Below are 19,995 nucleotides of genomic sequence, written 5' to 3'. Positions count from 1 at the left end.
TATAGTAATAATATGTGCACCCAAAATATATACATAGTAAAGTAAATCTTTTTCAGCAAATCACATTAATCTAAATTAAGACCCTCTGTTTTACTGTGCCATAATATATGTAATATTTAAGTGCATATTTTTGGTATACATATTATTACTCTATACTTAAAGGGTGAGTGATACATTTCATAATTCATTTCATTTTCTAGTAATACAATTGTTTAAAATTTGAAACTCAATGATATAACACATTTATGTGATAATACAGAAATAATATTAATTTTTTTTAAATTTAAAAAAAAAAATTGTATAATGTAGTTAATGACTACAACAAAATTTATATTTCTTTGTACATGCAGGAAGGGAATCCGTATTGAATAAATTTTCTTTATATATATAATATAGTCGAGAAAACAATTCTATAACTGTGAAAGACTCATTGTTCAAACACTTGCATAGGGAATTTGTTACATAATATGATGTTAGCATCACTAAGAATTTTTATTATTAGTTAATACATTAATAATTAAGCTTTTATACATGAGATATCTTGATTTGATACTTTTAAACTAAGGCTGTTTAGATTTAACAAATCCAATTTAATCTAATTTGTAAAGTACAGAAATCTCTACTTATGCAGATTAAATGCACTTTTAGTATTGAAAGTGACTAATCCAATCTGTATTTTATTTATAAAAATATATTTATTTAAAATATATATATGAAGTAAAATTTTTAAAATTTATAATTGATAGAAATAACAATATTGATATAATAACAATTATTTAAAAATAAATAAAAATATCTTAATTCATACTTAATTTTTTAATTTGTGAACTTTATGTTTATTTTTTGTATCAAATTGAATTGTGAAAATTATATTTAATTTTATTAGTTGAGTTTTAAACCTGTAAAGTTTAAATTGTTGGTTATATAATTTGATGTTGATTGCTAATTTTGCCTTCCAAAAAATAAAATTGTAGATATTAGTGAGAAAGTATCAAAATTAATAAATATTTTTTTCCCAAAAAAGTAACCAATAACCAATCAAATCTCCTCTTTCGTAGATTATATGGATTTGTTTTGAACTAGAGTACAGATTTGATTGGTTATAACCAAAATAATGTGGATTAGATTGATTGAACACCATTACTTTAAACCAAGTTATTTACCGAAGTTCCATAATATGTTGCAATCTCCAATGGTATGTGAGATTTGTAGGGGTGTTCTTAGAAAAAAAGTGGTTTGTAATTATTTATTTATTGAATCCGGGATATTCTCTTTATGGAGAGAAGTGTAATATCATTAAGCTATGTCTATGACTAAGATTTGTCATTTTTATTGGTCAATCTTTGCGGGGTTGTAAACAAAATGGCTGAATTTTAAGCCTTTTATAAAATGCAAAGTAGCTTATTTAATAAGCGCATAAAAGAAAATATTAGTTTCTTTCTCAAGGGTCTCTCTCAAACCCTAGCCGCCAAGGGTTTTTCTTAGATATTCATCTTCTTCTCTCGGTTAGGGGGCTACCCCATCTCTAGCGTGATTTCGGCTCCTCTCTGGCCGAGAGGGGTTGGAGATGTTCTCCTTAGGGGAGTGTGTTCATTGTTGGCTGGGATTTTGATTGGAAGTGGAATTTGTGCTCCATTATGGCTTCGTCCTCCTTGCTGCCTCTCCTTCTCGTTCGTCGACGTTGGGGTTCTCTTGGGGTCCGAGATCTGGCGGTGGTGGGAATTTTAGATCCTGATGGTGGCATTAGTTGATCTACTCAGCGACTCTGGGGTTTTTGGTTTGCATGTTTTTGTCCTTGACCTCTCTAACATGGTGCACTAGCGACCTGTGCACCTTAGTGGCCTAGGCTCTTGTGTGGGTAGCGATCCTTCGATGGACATTTAGATTGGGTGTTGCCTATGGGTGTGGTGGGGCTTGTGGAGGATGGTCCCCTCTTCCTGTTGCAGCTTGGTTTGGCTTCTGTCTGCTGTTATGCTTTGTCTTTGTTTTTTCAGTTTAGTTTTATGGTCTAGTTTTTAATTTAATAATGGTGTTGTACACCTTCTCGTTCAAAGACTTTGGCTTTTTCCATTGTATGATCTTTCCTCTGTTCAGATCACTTGTGGGTGATGTCGTTGTTTCAAATGTGAGCAACGAATACTCATTTGCAATATCTCTTAGAAGCGAATCACTGTTTTGTGTTTTAGAGTAGAGAGTTTGATTTGGTTCATCTGTTGATGTGTTGTAGTGGCGTCTATCCTTGTTATTTATGGGGTGCTTGACTTCTAGGGTTGATTTGCTCTTCTAGTGTATTTGACTTGGTTAGCCTTTTTTTGGTCATCTCCGTCGTGAGATCTGTGCAGCTCTTTGGAGTGTGGCCTGACCTGTACGATTGTGATCTATTTTAACAAATAAATGAAAGTTCATTTCCTTTAAAAATAAATAAAAAATAAGATGCAAAATAGTAAAATTGCGTATACTAAAGACAAGTTTAGGTGTGGCTTATTTAACAATCAACTTTAGTTGTGCTATGGGAAAAAATGGTTGAAGTATGAAATTGCTATGTATTTGGTAAATTATAATGTAAAAGTGCTTTGAGATGCAAATATAATATTTGATATATAATTAGAATGATTTATTGATAGAAAATTACTAAACAAAGAATGTTTTAAAATATTTAATAAATATAAAATTATTTTTTAGGATAAAATAAAAAATATTTAATTTTCTACAATTTAATTTTTAATTATTATATTGATTTATTTTCACATATTTTCATTTTAAATAGTTTATATAATAAATAAGTAAATAAATTAAATAATTATTGTTACTCGTATTTTTTGAGTAAGAAAACACGTGTGACTGTTCTTGAAACATGTGACCTCCTCGATATGTGTCAAGTCAAGACGCTTAGTGAGGAGGTGATTAGCGAGAGCCATCGATGGTCCCGAGGACTACGGAGTACGTGACCTTCGTGGAAGACCAAACGACGGTGTCCGAGCAACAGGTTCCCTTCTCGGGAATCATACGCATCTTGCAAGAAGCCCTTGGCCACGCATTCGCTCATGAGAGCCGGGGACCACTATGACACACGTGCCCACCTACCTCTGACATAAGTTGTGGTTGCCTAGAAACATGGTTGTCCCTTCCATACAACCGACAAAAAAGATGTCAAAAGATTAGAATCATCCTTGGAAATAGGTGGTCATTGCCTGGCACTGCCACCACTACCACGATCGTGGTCGTATGCACGTGGACCCACCAGTCTCCAAGGAGCTACTCACAAGGGAAGATTTACTTGGTGAACAAGTTTGGGCCTCCTCTCAGGCCACCTTAAGCATACTTTACAATGTTTTTCTATTGTAACTTGGGATTAACTTAACAATTGTGTTTCTCTTGTATTAAACCCTGATTAGAGGGTACTAATCTCTCTCAGCCGTGTAAAAATACGAAAATACAAGACCAAAAAGAATGCGGAAAAATAGCATTGTCATTATAAACATGTCCCAAAAATTCATGTATAAAAAATTTAAAAAGAGAAAGTTGTGTGCATACACTTAACTAGTTACTTCTATTCTTGAACATTTAAAGTAAACATAAATGGTTTAAACATAACCAATAAAACAGTGTTAGCCCGAAAATAAATTTTCTCAAAACATTCCCCAAAGGTCGGGCCACATGTACACTCCTGCAAGCAGACTCTGGCGCTCACTGATCCGCTTTTCCCTTGCACTTACCTACAACATGAAACAGCTAGGTAAGCGAAAACGCTTAATAAGTTCAACCTTATAGCATGAAATCATAAAAGCAGACAGGGGTCAATGACCAAGTTATTGACCGGAAATCAAAGCACTTACATAATTAGGGTTCCAGATAAATTCATATCCTAAACAGACAATTCAAGAACCCCAAAGCGTCTTGGCAAACTTATGGTTATGCCCGATAACCATAAATATTCAAATCAACCCTGCACGCAGAAAATTTCAGAACAAGTAGATATATATAGGAACAATATTCATAACAAAGAACCTAGAAGCCAGCTTGGGAGTTGTCAATAAAGTCGGGGCGTTTGGGCGCCCCCTTAAAACAAACAATAGTGGAGACTCAACTCTCAGCACTAATAACCTTGCCCTAAATCCCTAACCAGGGTAACTATCATGTTGCCTAGAGCATAAGTACTATCAAGAGTGCAACCAGAGTTACACCAGGTCATCGAGACTTCTAAGTTTTACCAGTATGCTTAACCCATAGACAGATGTCACAGACTTGAATCGGACTAGAGGTCACAGACTTGAACCAGACCTTATAGAAATTGTCACAGACTCGAACTAGACTGATAATAATTGTCACAGACTTGAACCAGACCAATAATAATTTTCATAGACTTGAACCGTGCTAAAAGAATGTCAAAGGAAGAAATCGTCTGCATTTTGCTAACATAGGCGGGGTACCTACCGCACATTCCCAGAAAAAGGGTCTAAGCACCCCCTAGTCATTGTCTTTAATTGAGAACCTTCCCACAACTAGTGTAATATCATATTTCTAGCAATCAATACACTAGTATGTTTCATGTAATTAATCATAGTCTAATGGTAATTTTTCCAAAAATTACTATTGTGGTAATATTTTTCTTACTTAACCTAATTGAAATTTTAACCTAGGGTGTTGACTGTCTTTTTCGCTATCAATCAAATACGAGAGTTTAAAGAAAAGAACAGAAAAGAACACAAGGGTTTTACGTATTTCAGGCTATAAAAGAGCCCGAGTCCATGAGTTTATGGTATTTAGTGAGCTTGAAGCTTGTTTGAGCAAGCTTCAATGGTAGTTCTCAAGCAGCGTATATATTGCACTTAGTTACAAAGTTTCTCTCTCTAAAAATCTGAACCCTTGTAAAGGAGAAACCCTAGCCCTATTTATAGAGGTTAATCATCTATCATTACTACAAATTCCCCCATCCTAGGGTATTAATGCTGAATTAATACAAAAAGGGTTGCACTAAATAGAGACTACGTCCCAGGCAGATTGCACGGGGCCCATTGCAAAAAGTCGCGAACCAACTTTATGGGGAACATGCCTCTGACTGTTAGGGTGCAGAACACGTTTGCCCATGTCAGGAGGCGTTGTGGGAAATGCTGATTGTCGAGGGTACGAACTCGACACCACTAATCGAGGCTCACCAAACGTTGTCAGATGATCTTTTGGTGGCCCATGCCCGCAGTGACTGACACCTGGCATCTACTCCAAGTCTGAGGACCAAAATCCTAGACCTGAGAGATGGGTGAGTGAATGTAACGCCCTACTACCTTAGAGCCGTTACTAAGTGAGTTTAAAACGGAAATTGTGCAACTAACTGACTCTACGAGATTTCTAAAACCAAAAGTGTGACTTGATCATAAGTTAAGGCTGTAGTCTTTGAAAATGCTTAGTTTCATTGAAAACATTAAGTGTCAAACATCTGGGATCCCAAAATAAGGTTTACAAAATATTTACAACTCAAAAATAGATTTACACCTGGTTAACTATCAAAAGAATAAGTTAATACAGCCATGTACAAAATGCCCCCAACCAAAGCAGTCGGGCAGGCCGAACATGTACGCGCCGCCCCCACGCTCTCCATACTCATGGCCGGTTGACTGACTCTTTGCTTTTACCTGCCACACAGAGCACCCGTGAGCCGAAGCCCAGCAAGAAAACTCATACAGTATATAACATATGCATAAAATATAGCTGACAAATAATCCACTGATAAATAGGAAAACCATCAGACTGAACAAACACGGCCGTGCCGCCCCAAAGGCCTTACCAAAGCCTGGGGTCTCGGTCCTTACCGTAAGGATAACTCATGTATCCATTGGGTCCCACCCTGGCTACAAGCACTCCATGTGCTAAGCGTTACTTCCGGCCCCAAGGCCGTTCTCAGCCTTCGTCGCTCTCGGCCTTAGCTGTTCATTTCATTATAATCACACATATAGTACATTTTGAAATAATCATTCAAGCATATAATAATTCATTTAAGGTTATACATTCGCACATAGTACAATCTAGGGCCATGCCCTGCAATAACACTGTGGGCCCATGCCCTGTTCTCGGGTACTACGGTTTTCTTACCTTTCAATTCGGTAGCTTTGATCACCTGACTCCTCGAGCACGATCCCACTCGAGCCCTAGCGCTCACCTAAACAAAATCCATAAGTCAAAGTCATTACCAAACCTCAAGTCCAAAACCTAGCCTCGGGACCAAACCTGAGCCCCCGGGAAGTCCTAGATCCACAAAACAAGGTGGTGGAATCGAGCCCCGAACCCTAGGTCAAAATCCCTCAAAAATAGCCCAAAAACCCCTTTTCTGTGAACAGTGCAGCGCTACAGCGCTCTAAAGAGGGCGCTATAGTGCTACAAGCAGAACCACACATCCCCAGAAACAGGGCCTAGCGCTACAGCGCCCAAAGACTAGCGCTAGTTGCAGACTGGCAACACCCAAAATCGTTTTCTGCGATTTCTTTCAACCATTTCAACCCCAAACTTGTCCAAATCTTTCCCAAACCCAAAAAAAAACTTATCAACACCTCACACTCATCCCAAGCATCCCAAGAACTCATAACCCAAGCTCAAGCAACCCAAAACTCAAGATCTACCATAATGAACCCTAAACCCAGAAAATCAGTCAAACATCAAAGTTAAAGACTTAGAAATCATACCGTGGATGGAAATTCGACCTTGAGTTAAACCCTAGACCTCCTTAGCTTGCTCCTTCTCAACCTTGGCCTGAATTCCCCTAAAATCCCCATCAATTCAGCTTAGTTACACATCTCAAACCAGACAAACCCTAAAACTGAAACTTCTAAAAACTTACCTCAATGTTTGATGTGTTCTTGCTAATCCCTTGCCAATCTTCAAGTCTAGTTTAGGATCCTTGATGCTCAGCCTATCCTAGCTCACCACTGAGCTTAACTCCAAGAAAAATGAAGGGAAATGGTGGGAGAACCACAAACCGTACCTTTTGAGACAAAACCCCACTGTTTTTCTCTCTTTTCTTTTTCTTCCTTTTTCTTTCTTTTCTACAGCTTATAACTCTTTTCTACCAATTCCACTAAGTATAAAGCTTCAGTTAACTTATCTCTAAAAAGCCTAAAGACCAAAATGCCCTTCCTATTAATTCTAAACCTTTTTGTCCATGTAGGGCCATTTTAGTCATTTTACCCAATTCCCACTAATTCCTCGAGTGTCTCTAATAATTTCCCGCTTGCTACCCAATACTCGATTAATCACCAAATATACATTCCTCATCATCAAGATTAACCTCAATATATTTTCCAAATTTCCATTAAAACTCCCCAGGCTTGACCCAAGCCGGGTATAAATTCCCGCTTTGACTTTTCCGCTAACCCGCTCATTCTAGGATCGTCTCGAGTCACAGATCACAGATATCAACACAGTCATGCCCAAAAATGGCCAAATTACAATTATGCTCTTTCTAAGACAATCAGGTATACATGCATACTAATACACATAGTCATGCATCTCAAATAGTCAAATAGTCATATAACATGCATTAAATCACAATCATGCATTTAACTCATTAAAGTCACACACAAAATCCCATTATGCCTTCCAGGCACACTAATCAAGGCTCTTAAGCCTTATTAGCGAATTTGGGTCGTTACAGTGAAGAGAGCCTCTCAGGACGTGGCCTCACCTAGAGACATCCTCGCCTCGAGGACAAGCCTTGGGGCGTGGCCTCACTTGGAGACATCCATTACTTGTAGATTGGCTCGGTATGTGCTCGGGACGTGGCCTCACCTGGAGACATCCTCGCCTCGAAGGCAGACCTCAGGGCAAGGCCTCACTTGGAGACATCCATGACTTGGCCGGATTGGGCTTCCTGGAAGAGTTCACACTCCGAGAACTTTAGGACTTGTCGCTAATTACTCATAATTGCCACGTGTCCTGTGGTGAAAACACATAAAAAATAGGGTAATTAAATTAAATAGATCTTGCTATTTAATTTAAGTGGTCACACTCCAATATTTGTTACTCAAAATAATTTAATGAATCAAAATCTCATTTTTGGCTAAAATGTGCATTTTTCACAAAAATGCATTTGTAGAGATTTTTTATTACAAAGTCAAACTATTTAACTTTAATATAAATTCCCAATAAATTTTATGCTCATATTATTTTTGCCATAATTATTCAACATAATTTTATTCAAGATTTTACCCGGTTGGGGTTTTTGTGTCGGTCCGAGACTGAAATTTGTAATTTGGCTACAATCACACATCACACTTAATGGCTATCATGAACAACATGATTTTGGCTTCTCAAGCCTATATTATTAATCAAAATAATATTTATATAAGTTTTCACCAGTCTGAAACAGTTACAAGTAAGTGCCTAAAATGTGGGGCGTTACAAGCCGACTATGAATAGGGCTGAGGACTCATTGTAAAGATAAGTCAACTTGTGCATGAAAAAACGCTGCCAAATTGCAAACCTTGAGAGAACATGAACCTGTGAAAGTTCTTGGTCAATACAATAGACTCGTGGACCAGACTTAATTAATAAGTTGAACCACGTAAACATCCTCATTGTCTTTTACATTTATCTAGTTGTTGTATATTTCTTTGTTATTGACTAAATCTCGCATCATCAAGTATTAGTTCTTATAAACTAACTTTAAAGCTGAGTTGTACTAGCTTTAGCTTCTGCATAAATTATTTAATAAGCTATTTTTTGTTTTTTTACCAAACAACTTTATCACACAAATTCAAAAAACAACTTTTAGATTTTAATAAACATGTACCAAACTAGCCCTAAATGTAAAATTTGATTTACTAATTTTACGTTGACCTAAGCTATAATTAGTACATTAATTAGTAGGGATATTTGCAACAAAAATACATAATTTTTGTAGATTGTGACACTTGAATACCTTTTTTTTTTTGCAGCTAAAATACCTTCCGTCAATATTTCTTGGAAATCGTAGGCACCTCACCATTATCTCCCAAATCAGCGCATACGTGCACGTGATTTGTCCACATAATTTATTTTTTATTTAAAATTAAAATTAGAAGTTATGGAGGGCAATGTTTACCGTATGTTTGGTAGAATGGAAAGATGGAAGGAATGAGTGACATGGAGGGAAAGGTGTGAAAGGAAATGATCTTTCCTTTGTTTGGCAAGATGGAAAGAAGGAAGGAAATAAAATGGTAGATGGAAGGGATTTCCTCCTAGTTCCACCATTTTCGATCATTCCATTTGTGGATGGAAGAGTGAATGGAAGAGAGTACAAAAAATTGTGAAATTTTTGTACTCCCAATATATATATATATATAATATTTTATTAGGTTATTAAAATACAACTAACTACATATATTATATAATCTTTTATTTCTCTACCATTCTCATTCCTTTATTTTTATGATATTTTTTGATAAATTTTTATATTATTTATTTTCTATTTTTTTTATTTGTGACTTTTTATATAAATTATTACATTATTTTATTAATTTATTATAATACATCTAAATATTTATATAATTTTTATTTATTTATCTATCTTTCTTTTTCTTTTTACTAGGTGCAAACAACGTACATTGTACGTTTGTGTAGTTTTATTTAGAATATTTCTTAGTTATGTTTATTATGTTTTTATGATTGTCATACAAGTTTTAATTAAATAAAAAATATTATACGACAAGGACGGGGATGGCATCTGGGTGATCTTCAAGAAGTCGACGGATGAGCTTCATGAAGGGTTGGTTTGATGTTGTGCAACCTCTGATTTTTTTTTCCTCTGGTTTCTTGGATTCCCAAGGATGAGATCCAGGCTTTGACATGGTTGAGGAGCTTCAAGATGGTGACGACGAAGAAGGGTGCGACGGTGTTTTTTTTTTCATTTTTCAAACCAATTTTCTAGGTTTTTTTTCTCATTAGTCATACCCATTTTTTTTCGAGTTCTTGTTCATCACACGGTTGGCATATGGGTTTTGATATTATGTATTTATTTGTGAATTTTGTAATTTATGTGTTTGTTTTGGTGTTTTTTCTTTGATCAGTACAATGAGATTAAGATCCATATGTTTGATTATGGAAACAAATACATAAAGATAAGTATATGTTCTTCGCCATTATTCCCCTCGCCTTTGCCACTGGTTTCTGATTGTAGAAGCAAAATTGTAATGGCTCCTAAACAGCCCAATATGGGCATCTTTGTGGATTTGAACAAAGGATATGTCGTGACTAAGAAAGAATTAGCTTCAAGGCCCTCTGTGTAAGAACGTCCTAAACTATTTACTTTGTAAAACGTTGCCTAGTCAATATTTATTAGAAAAATACAATTTTAGAGAAAATGTTCAGTGGGGCCTCGTCAAAACATGCAATTTGGGCCCAATAGTTTAAAATAAAAATATAGTGTCTTTATGCAATCTTGGAAAAAAAATAAAAATATAAGTCCCACTGTGACGTAATGAAAACATAAATCATAACATAAAAGTTCATAAACTTTCTTGGCGTTCAACTAGATCGTTAATCGTTCATGGACACCCCGCGTCATACATGCCTAGACATCGGAACTCTCCACATCACAGTGTGTGCCAAGAAGAAACCCTATTGCCTACCTGAAAGGGGGAAAGTAAGGGGGTGAGCTAAAAGCCCAAAAAGGAAGTATAAACAAAATACAAAAATTTACAAGTAACACAAAGCAATCTACGTACATATTGTAAACTCATGGCATATCATAATAAATCATACTCATATCATATTCATATCATAATCATAGTACTTCATAATCATACATCATGTGGTCATGGCATCCCTATTGTCCATGTCACATCATAGTTAACCAGTAAAAGCATAAATCGGTAAAACCTCCTTTATGAGGTAAACATGAACTCTCGTCCTCGAATAACCTCAGCGCGTCCACCCTATGAGTTACGTCATATCCTAAGTAATTCCTTTGTTGTGTCAGGTTCAGCACATTAACAACCTACTGCTTTTCATACAACATACAAGCAGATATACGACAACTCATATCATAACATAGTAATGCACACTTTTCATAACACATAGCTCTTACAACATATTAGCTCTTACAACATATTAGCTCATTCTTTTTATAACATAATTCATAGAAAATTCTAGCTAACTTCCTTACCTCAAGTCCAAGCAAAAATAAATTGCAGGATACTTCACAATGAGCCTAGAATCACAATTACACGTTCGTCTTAAAATCATATAGGATTACACATGCCATATATATATACCCCACGTGTGCATGGACCATGCACACACAGCACATATTGCACTACACTATAAACATTTAATAATTTCACATAAAATCATACGCGAATAGTCTTAAGTCCAATAGTGAATCCTTAATGTTTGAAAAACAAGAATCATGCACTTAATCAAATGGCGTATATTTGAACGTAAAACTTAGCTTGCATGTAACATGCATACGTGGGACGATTTTTAAAACTTGATTTGAAGTTGGTAAATTCTATTCCTTTATTTCGTTGCTACTTACATAAAAATTCAGCAAGCATAAAATATTTTTACCAACTTGGTTACTACTATTTTATTCCCTTAAATTACATGATTACCATTCATGAATTTCATTACAAAAATTTAATTTACTAAAATAATTATTTAGCTTTAGTTGTTTAAAATAATAATTTTATTTATTGTAACGACCCTAAATACATACAAGAACAAAATCATGCGGAAATTTAAACTTTTTACTTTTAACTTATTGTACCAAAAATCCATATAAAAAAACTTTAAAAAAGGTTGTGTGCGCACACTTTTAGTTTAGCAAACAGAATTACAACTACTCTTTTACAGAGTTATAGCAAAATAATTGTCATAAAAGAAATAATAAGCTCCCAGCTTTTTTATTTCAAAATGGTGTTCCATCAAAACCTCCCTAAGTTAGACCACATGTACATATCCACAAGCAGACTCCGGCACTCATTGCTCCACTTTGCTTTTGCACTCACCTACAACATGAAACAACTAGGTAAGCGAAAACGCTTATTAAGAATAACCTTGCACACAAATATACTAAACCCAGTAACGGGTTGACCTAAGGTAGTTATCGCTACCGGTCATTAGGGTATTGGATAAATTCCAACCCTATCATACAATTCTCAAATAATAGCCATAACAAAAATCAAGCACATTGGTTGCGCCTAACAACCAATTTTCATACATATCATGACAACCTGCATTTAGAAAATTCCCAAAACATTCAATATAGATAACCATATCCAAACAATAACTTTGGTTATTTCTAACAACCAAGTTCACACATAACAGAGTAACCCGCACTCAGAAAATTCCCAGAATATACAATATATCACTCATATTGTAATATCCTGCACTCAGAACATTCTCGGAATATTCAAGATATATTTAACACACATCATGACTAAGCAATTAAATCATCAGCAAGGGATACGGGCCTCAACCCGGCTCTAGAACTTATGTCCTGGCTCCAACACGGACTATATTTTTACCATTTTCCTGGCTCCAACACGGACTATACACGCTAGGGTTCTGGCTCCAACCCGAACCTACTTACCATTTAGCCGCAGAATGCTAAAGCATTGCTAGAGTAGTTATTAAGCATACCCTGGTCTTAATGACCCAAAAAAAACTAGTGTAATCTACTACTACAAGCACACACTAGTATATTCATGTTGTAGCCAAGAAAGAGAAATGGTAACTTACTTGGAGTCCTTAGCTCCCAACTGGATCTTTAATATCGCTATTCGTTTTCCTTTTTTGCGATTACTGTAATTAATATAGTGTACTCGGATTAAACTATGACATACTCTTATAACTAACATTCTATGATAGCTACAAGCAATAAAGTTCTCTTAGAGACTCTATACTATAGCCTCTTATACACCTTACAGTGTATAAGGCCAGATTTCGTTTCGTTCTTTACAGTAACATGAGAAAATCGACCTCACTGCAACACGCTCTCCGTGCTGTGCATCTTAATATTCTTTAACTAAAGAACTATCTTATCAGATAACTCATATTTTGGTTTTAGGAAAATGAGTTTTACTCAACTCATAACTTTAGAAAAATACTAACTTGTCGTCCTCTTACGAAAGTTTACCGTTTTCTATCATTTACCAAAATACCGCATTTTCTCCTTTACAAATAATATCAGACAATGTTATCCCGTTCTCTTAAAGGTTCTACAAAACCCAAACTCCCATTTTTACCATTTTTATCCGTAACCTATGATCTCTTTTTATGTTATTTTTGAAAAGAAGGACAATTGGACCCTTAACTTATAAAATTGTAAAAATAAACTTTTAAATTAACTCAAGCTGATTTGGGATTGGTTAAATCTCCAAATCCTTAGTTATCTTTGCAAAAGATTATTTCTTCTTATTTCCAAAACTTTACTTTCACTATTTAATTTAAAGTGGTAAAGTCTCCTATTTTTTAAACTTTTGTCCTAAGTTGAATTTTTGGCAAAAACTTATAAACTATCGTTCACGTATTCTGTGTCATAAGGAGGGGGACTAGGTGAAAGCCTCGCATCAAAACTTGTTTTAGGTTAAGAGAATTAACCTCTCAAAAATCACTTTTCGTTAAGTTTCGAAATTGCTACCTTTAAGTTTTTAGGGAAAAGTTATAAAAATAATTTCCCTTAAACCGTGACACATTTTTCTCTAAAATTTTACAGGAGACCTTATACACATCTTAAATAATTATGTTCAAAATTTTATAATTTTTGGGATGAAAAAACCCATTCAAAATTTTAAAGCAATCTGGGCAGTGCCTGCTGCCCAGAAATTTTTTCCCATATTTTATGGTAACTTTGACAATTTATTTCTCTTACACTGTTACCTAGTTCTTTCTGAGTTTTTACAGATATCTTTATATATGTCTATATTAGCTTCCTTAAAAATTTCATAATTTTTAAAATAATAAAACTCCTCAAAATGTTTAAAACAATCTGGGCAGTGCTTGCTGCCCAGAAGTTTTATGTCCAGATTCTAGGGCAAACTTTGAAAAATAATATCTCTTATAGCTTAACACATTTTCCTCTAAAATTTTACAGTGACCATTATACATGTTTAAACTAACACCCTACCAAATTTGCAAAACAATCTGGGCAGTGCATGCTGCCCATAAATTTTCCAGATTTACATCACAATGCCAAAACGTTCATAGCTTGGGTTTAAAAATACATTTTTACAATTTTCCAAAGCCTATCATAAAGTACTCAAAATGAACTATGCAAATACACAAATATTTTTCACAAAAAAAGTTAGTGGAGTGCGATCTGACTCGTTGGAAATCAGACCACGAAATTTTGGCAGCATGCATTTTCACTCACACTCAACAACAACAAGCTTTCTAGCATAAACCCTAACCACATGCATGCATAAATCATCATACCACACAAAATCTCAACCTTAAACATGAAATAAGCTAAAAAACTATTGAAATACCCTATACAACCAGATCTACAAGAATCACTACAAAACATAAAGAACTCAACCATAGATTCTACCTTTCAAAGCCCTAGCTTGGAGAAGTGCTCCTTAGCTCTCCAAAACCTTCCCTTGGTGCTCTAAACTCTCAAAATCGAGCCCCAAGTCCCACATGCAGATTTTTAAGAAAAGGATTAGGGTAGAAAGAAACTTAGATGAGGGACGAGAACATGCAAGCTCACAAAAACCTCTTACCTTGCTTTATTTGATCACAATGGTGCTCAACTTGGAGATCCGACTAGTAAAGCTTCTCTTGAACCCTAGAACACAAGAACAAGGCCATGCATGACTTTTAGATCACATGCATGCACAAGGAACCCTAGGGTTTTTGGTTTGAAGAAGAAGGAGAAGAATGAATCACAAGAGAGGATTTCACTTACCATGAGATTGGTCTTGCTTAAGATTGGTACCATAGCTTCAAAGGAGTCCTTCCTTGAGAGAGAAATGGAGAGGGAGAAAGCCTCTGATTTTTTTTCTTCTCTTTTTCAGAGTTAGAGAAATGAAAAAGGAAGGGGAAGAGGGTGCCTTGGTTTTGGGGGAAAAATGGTAGAGAAAAGTGTTTTGAGAAAAAACAAAACAATGATTAAACCCTTAGCTTGTGAATGGGTAAGACTCTTCTTATTCTCTTTGGGGTATGTTTCCTAGCTCTTGAGAGCCCTAGGACCTACCTTGCTGCCCACCCCTCTCTCTCTCTTATCTTGGAATTTACTTTTATGCCCTTGCTTATTTTACATCACATTTATGGGATCCAAGGGCTCTTTGGGAGTTTTGTGCTCTAAATTTCCCTTAAATTTTAAGCTATAGTTTTTAATATCTCCAAGCTTAATTAATTAAATTAAATGTGACCCAAAAATAAATTTGTCACATATCACAAAATTTTGGTAACTTTATCAAATTGACCAAAATGCCCTTAGAGGCCCGAGCAAAGAAATTCTCATTTTTAAGCCCGGTTGATTGGAATTCAAACCTCAATCAATTTTTCTTAAACTTATTATCTCGACTATAAAGTCTCAGTTGCAAGACAAAATTAATATTTTTATGCCATAGTATTTCCTATTTTATTTAATCCGAGATTTTTCTCCCATTAGGGTTTATCCCTTGGTCTGAAATCAATCTTTCTTTGCATAAAGCTAGATCCTTTACCAGATCATCACAACGGCTATAAAAATTTACGAATCCTCAAAAATTCATATAATATCATTTATCAAAATAATATTCCACATAATTCTTCACCGGCTCTAATCGGCTACTAACATGTGTTCAAAACACGGGATGTTACATTTATTATTTAATAACAATTAAAATGTGACAAAACTTTGTAGTTACTTATAAAATAATTAATTTGGCATAATTAATTAATTTCATATAAGTCCTCTTTTATCTTGGCAACATAAAATAGATAATAAAACGTGACATATTAATTTTTTAAAAAATAACATTTCTAGATCACAAAATTCATATTAGATTATAATTATCTAGAGATTGGTACAAGGATTAATATTACTCACATTTTTTTAAAGAGTAATTAGTGGCAAAACCCCATTTTCTTTACATTCTTATACACTTAACCCCCAATTCTTTTTTTTACGTCGGTGAAACCTCTCAATCCATGGTTCGGTTAGCAAATCTAAGGTCTCCATTTATTGTGGCTATTAACTGCCAAAGTAGAGCCACCTGGCCATCTAAACTAATGCCACGTCATAATTTTTAAATTTTTTTAAATTAAAATAAATAAAGATATTTAAATTAATTCAAAATAAAAAATTATTTTAATTTAAAAAAGATTGATTAATATTTTTTAAAAATTACTTAAATATACATTAAAAAACTAATTCTTAATTCTTTTTCTTTTCTTCTTCTTTCTTCTTTCCTCCTTCTTCTTCTCGAAGCCCTAGTCGCCGACCCATTCCCTCTTTCTTTCTGTCATCTCGCACTCTCTATCTCCCTCTTCGAATCTTGACTTGAATGGAAACAGCCTCCAAGCCCCTTCGATCTTCAACTTCGACGGAGGCTGTAGACCGCAATGAGATCGCCTCGTCTTCGATCAGATCTGGTCTTCGACGGAACCAAGAAATTTTGCCTGCATGTAGTTTTTGGAGCAGCTGGGAAACTCTTGCTTTTGGTTTGCTTCGGTTCTGGTTCTGCTCGCGAAGCCATCCCCGGTTGAAGTGTGCAACTGCTCTTCGTTGCTGCTCCTGTTTTTGTTGTGTTTCAGGTGGAAGAAATCATCTTAGTGGGGAGTGAGTTTGAGTTTGAGATTGTGATTTTGTTGCTGCCCTTGTTTTTGTTGTATTTCAGGTGGAAGACACCATATTCACCTATTGATTTACAGGGTTTGATTTTGGGGTTGAGAAGTTGCAAGAAGAAGATGAAGAAGAAGAAGAAGAATAAGAAGAAGAAGGTCGGGGTTGGGGCTGGGTCATGTTGGGTTGCGCGAGTCGGGGCAAAGGGCTGCGAATGGAGAAGTTGGAAGAAGAAGGGGGAAGAAAAAGAGGAAGGAAAGAAGAAGAAGAAAAAGAAGAAGCAGGGAAGAAAGAGGGAAAATTTTAGGGTTTACTTTTAATTTTATTTCAGATTTATAAATTAATATTAATTTTTTGTTTTTAATATATATTTTGTGTTTTTATTATTTTTAAGTAATTTCTTAATTTTAATTAATCTATTTTAAATTGAAATGATTTTTATTTATTTTTTAATTAAAAAAATTATGACATGGCATTAGTTTAGATGGCCAGGTGGCTTCATGTTGGCAGTAAACAACCACAACAAACAGAGACTTTAGATTTGCTAATAGTACCGTGGATTGGGAGGTTTCACTAGCGAAAAAAAAAGAATTGGTGGTTAAATGTATAAGAATGTAAAGATGAGGGAGTTTTGCTGCTAATTACTCTTTTTTAAATAAACCAATTTTTAAACATCATTTTAAAAGTAGTTTTTCTCAAATTTTAGACGAAATTCCTGCATGTATTTGTTGAAGAAAAAAAAACTTAATTAACATGTGAAAAATCACATTTTTTTTGTCTTAGTTTTAAAAACATAGAAAATTTAAGACATGGTTTATTTCTCTTATTTATTTATGAATTTCCTTAAACAAAAATAAAATAAGCAAGCATAAATTATTAAAAAAAATGCTCATATTCATTTTAACCCATTAACCTAGCATTTATATCATTTTTATGTATCCCAAGATTCAATTAGCATGCACTAATAATGTGACCATGATTAAAACAATAATTTACAACAACAAAAAAACAATGCCTAGGTCGAACACACTACTAAAATAACACACAACATACACAACTAAATCATGTTTCCCTTATACAATCAAATACCTCAAATAATCATGCTTATAGGTGAGCAAATAAACAAAAAAATAAAAAGAAACCCTAAGTTTAGAACAAGACATATGACCAAAACCCATGGCACCTTAACAAGAAAATAGCACAAAATATAATGTGCTCATAATCCAATGGTTTTACAAATAAAAAATCAAGAAACAAACACAACTTCTAATCCTTTTAAAACACCCTAGGCAGAAACCCTCTAACATGTTTCTAATAATTCAGTTTACATTTTCTTACAACAAGACACCACCATTTCTTCAAAACTACAATGACCCAACATTAATCTTCCAGAAAGATCATAGTTCTTACAAAGATTTTGAAACCATAAAGGATACAACATCAAAGCAATATAATCACGTTCTTAACACAAATAACCGTTCCCTCAACCATAGACATGATTATCCAAATTCTAATTAAATATCACAAATCCTAAAACATACAGTCGACAAAACAACAAAACAAATCAAAAGAAAAAGAAATAAACTAGGCCTATGCACATGTTAGCTAAAACCACCATAAAACAAACCCATCATGATCAACATATTTCCATAACTCAATATCATGTCTCAACAGTTGAGATTGGTTAAATATAATGATTAAAATATTTACACATTATTTTAAGTTTTAAATTATAAAGATAAGATTGTCTTATAAGTTATCTGAATTTAACTTGACTGATCCTAAGGCGACACTTTATTTGTTGGGTAGTTTTATCGTGGAAAAGTAAATATTAATTTATGTGTTTTAATTGTTGCATTCATGCATCATGTTTACTTTCCAAAACATTGATATTTTTTCAAATGATAATATTATTATTTTTATTTGGTTGAACTTAATGATGAAAATATAGTATTTTGGAGACATGACATGGATATATTATTATTAAGAGAGAATTTGATGGAGGCTGTTAAAATACAACCAATCGATGAACCACCAATAGATGCTTCAGTGATTGATCAGTTTGAGTACGCCAAGTGGTTAAGAATAAATTATATGGCTAGTGTAACGCCCTGGGTAGTCAGGACCGTCGCACTGTGTACTTTAAATAGTGCTTAACTCACTAAACGATTCATTAGGCCATAAACGTACATCTAAGTGTTATTAATGGGCTAGGTTTAAAATCTTGGTCAAAAGGAATCGATATATTTTATTTAAAACGTTAAATTGTACATGGGATCCCATAAAAGTGTTTATAAAATTGTTTACAATCCAAAATGGTCATTACAATTCAAAAGTTACAATCCGCCAACCTAAGCGGAAAAAATAGGGTTAAACCCTAGTTCCCTTGAGAAACACCTTGGTCGTGGTGGTCAAGCAGCCGCATATGTACACGTCGCCACCTAAGCTCTCTACTCAAGGCTGGGTATGCTTTTCTTTCCCTTTTCCTGCACCACATAGCACCCGTGAGCCAAGGCTCAACAAGAAAATGTATTACTGCATGTACTCAAGTATAATAAATGATCATGAAATCATTCTGGGGCTCGCAGCCCTAATCAAATAATGATTGTTAAGTCATCCTAGGGTCCTATGCCCTAAATAGATGACTGTTAAGTCACCCTGGGGTCCTGTGCCCTAAGCCATGTGATCATCAAGTCACCTGGGCCTTTATAGCCCTAGCTCTTAGTAACTAGCCAAGCGCTTTAGTTTTCTTCGACCTTAGGGTCGGTCGAGCGTATAATGCTCTGTTGATTAGATCTAATCATATCGACCAATGTTCAATGCGCTATTGCCGCTCTTGACTCATAAGTCAATACCATACAACCAATGCTCAGTACTATTGTCGATCCTAACGGATAAGTCAAAGCTTCATGACCAGCACTCAGCACTATTATCGTTTCTAACTGATAAGTCAGTGCCACTCACAAGTAAGCAATGCTACCAGGCATTCACAATGCAACAAATGTCCATATATAGAGTACTCAACATGCCTCATCAATAATCATGCATGACACATAATGGATACAGTCTTCTTACCTCAGACTTGAGCGTAAAATAAGTTGAGAACGACCCTTGAGCACGATCCTGATCTTAGGCCCTTAGCAGTAACCTAATCATAACCAAATATGAAATCCCATCAATAAAATGAGTAATAAAAGATTCCTAGACCAGGTCCTAGCCTCTGGGACCTCAAATTCTACCAAAATGGGTAGTAC

The sequence above is a fragment of the Humulus lupulus genome, chromosome 3, assembly GCF_963169125.1.
Source record: "Humulus lupulus chromosome 3, drHumLupu1.1, whole genome shotgun sequence".
Lineage (NCBI taxonomy): Eukaryota > Viridiplantae > Streptophyta > Magnoliopsida > Rosales > Cannabaceae > Humulus > Humulus lupulus.
This window is presented reverse-complemented; position numbering follows the sequence as displayed.